The 2,500-nt window shown below is 77.6% G+C and overlaps 1 non-coding gene across 1 annotated transcript; it reads right to left on the reverse strand.

Moving 5' to 3' along the window:
• Positions 1–469: 469 nt before the first annotated feature.
• On the reverse strand, positions 470–622 carry LOC138063099 (5.8S ribosomal RNA). The gene has a single exon (XR_011136692.1). It is a non-coding gene; the product is annotated as a 5.8S ribosomal RNA (ribosomal RNA).
• Between the last annotated feature and the right edge of the window lie 1,878 nt (positions 623–2,500).

The following is a 2,500-nucleotide window of genomic DNA, read 5'->3' on the forward strand; positions in this document are numbered from 1 at the left end:
ACCGAACCTGGGGGCCCGGCGGGACGAACTCCGCACAGCGGGCGCTCCGGGAGCGGGGGTTTCCCGAGTCTGCACTTAGGGGGACGAAGGCCCGGGCCCACACGGGGAGGAGAGGCACCCCCTCTCCCCGGCGGCGCGGGCCTGCGAGGCGCCCCAGCCGCGCCACACCGCACACACCGCGCAGGGCAGCGGTGGCCACCGGGCTCGGAGGGGAGGGAGGGCAGGGCAAGGCACGCCGGCCGCGGACGGTGGAGGCGGACGGTCGGCCGGAGCCGGGCAGGCAGGCCAGCCGGAAGACCGGGGCCACCGGTGCACGCACCGGTGGTCCCGGCTCCGCCGCCGCCGCCGACTCACCGCCGCCGCCGCCCCCCCACCGACTCGCCGCCGCCGCCGCCCCCCCCGGCCCCCCCCCGAGGGGCGGCACACCGCTGCGCCAACGCGGCAATGGGGGTGACGATTGACCGTCAAGCGACGCTCAGACAGGCGTAGCCCCGGGAGGAACCCGGGGCCGCAAGTGCGTTCGAAGTGTCGATGATCAATGTGTCCTGCAATTCACATTAATTCTCGCAGCTAGCTGCGTTCTTCATCGACGCACGAGCCGAGTGATCCACCGCTAAGAGTTGTCTCGGTTTCGGTCCCCACCGCGCGCGCGGGGGGACCGGGCAGCTTTCGCAGCCCCCTGAGGGCCCCCATCCGCTCTGCCTCCCTCCTCACGCCGACGCCGGCTGCTGAGCAAGGGACAGCGGAGAGAGAGGGCACGCCTCACTGACCGTACAAGCACAGAGGGAAAAAAAAAGGGGGGGGGGGGGGAGAACAGACCCGAACGAGAGGGGCGGGGAGCCCTCGCTCCCGACCTGGGACAACCCCTTTCTCGCTTCGAGTCCGGCCCAGGCGCCCGGCTCGGCCTGGCCCAGCAGGGAGCGGCGCGCCAGCCGCGCCACCTGCCTCAGGGACCGGGGTGTGGGTCCCCGCGGAGCCCCGGCGTCGGAGCCCGGCCGCCGCTGGGAGCGGCGCCACCCGCTGCCCGCGCGCCCGCGACCCGCCAGCCGCACGCTTCCGAGCTCCTTCGCTCGCCTCACCGGCCTCCAGCTCCGCCGCCCCGGAGACGGCACCCAACACCCGCCTGCACACACGCAGCCTCCCGAGCGACGCCACGCACTCGCCCGTCCCTTCCGCGGGCAGACGCCTGGCGGCAGGCAGACGGGCGAGGCGGGACGGACGGGGAACGGCGCCCGCTCTCCCCGCCTCCACGCGGAGACCGGGAGGGGCCGCCCCCGCCCGCCCGCCCGCCGCCCGCCTGCCGCCCAGCGAAGCCGGGTCGGGCAGAGCGAGGCAGGCGCGCCGGATGGCGGAGTGCCGGGGCAGGGCGGGGGGGGGAGGGAAGGAAGGGTGCCGCCGACGGCCACGGCGGGAGACTGAGAGCACCGGCCAGGGAGGAGAAGGGATGCGCTGGGGCTCGGCGTCCGCACCACCCGCGGTGGGGGCTCGCCGTCCCGGCGGCGAGCACGCGCTCGCGCCGGGGTCGCGCGTTCGAGGCAGGCCGGCGCAAGCCGACCGCGCGGCGTCTCTCCGCCGAGACCAGACCGCGGAGAGAGGGGGCAGGGTACCCCTCTCCGTCCCGGCTGCCCGCGGGGCATGCACGGGCCGCGCCGGCGGGCATGGGGGGGTGCGGCGCCCGCGCGCGCCGACCCCCCGGCCCCTCCGGCAGCACGCCCGGCTGCCCCCCGGGTCGCATCGGGCCGCCCGAGTCTTTAAACCCCCGCCCGGCTCTCCGACCGAGAACCCTCGGGCCCGGAGCCCGGGGCCCATGGCCATCCCTACCCGGGGGGGCCGCTACCGGCGGCCGCGGTGGCCGGAGGCCCTCCTCCTTCCTCCCAGCGCGCCCCCCCCCCCCCCGCCGCCCCCCGCCACCCCCGGCCCGGCCGACTCGCAGCGCGGCCCCCACGGCACGGCGTGGGGCGGCTGGAGCGGTTGGGGGGGGGGGGGAAGGGAGGGGAGGAGGAAGCGTGGAAGGCCGGCAGGGCACGGCCGGTGCGGCACGCGCAGCGCAGCGCCCGGGAGGAGCACGCTGGCACACGGGACCACACGGGTGGGTCACCGAGGGGAGGCAGGAGAAGCGCGGACGCTAGGTACCTGGCCCTGGGGTGAGGGAAACGACCTGAAATCCCCGCGGGGGTGCCTCCCCCGCCGCCGCCCGCCGCCGGGCCACCGCCGCCTCGCGGCGACGGCGGCAGCCTCAGCGGCAGCGACGAGGCGGGGCGCGGAGGGGAACCCGGCACCCGCCAGCCGGCTCCAGCGCCCCTCGGCGGAGCGTCCACCCGCGGGGTGCGCCCGACACCCACCGCCACGACCTCGTCCTCCTCCCGGGGCCCGGGGTTTCCCTCAGTAACCCGGCGCCGGGTGGCAGCTGCGCCCGGGAGGAGAGCCGTGGTTTGGGCCGCCCGCTCGGGCACGACACGTCGCCTCGCGTGGCCTCGCGCGACGCCCCCGCTTGGGGTCC

This window comes from Struthio camelus, chromosome 31 (assembly GCF_040807025.1).
Source record: "Struthio camelus isolate bStrCam1 chromosome 31, bStrCam1.hap1, whole genome shotgun sequence".
In the NCBI taxonomy this organism is placed as follows: domain Eukaryota; kingdom Metazoa; phylum Chordata; class Aves; order Struthioniformes; family Struthionidae; genus Struthio; species Struthio camelus.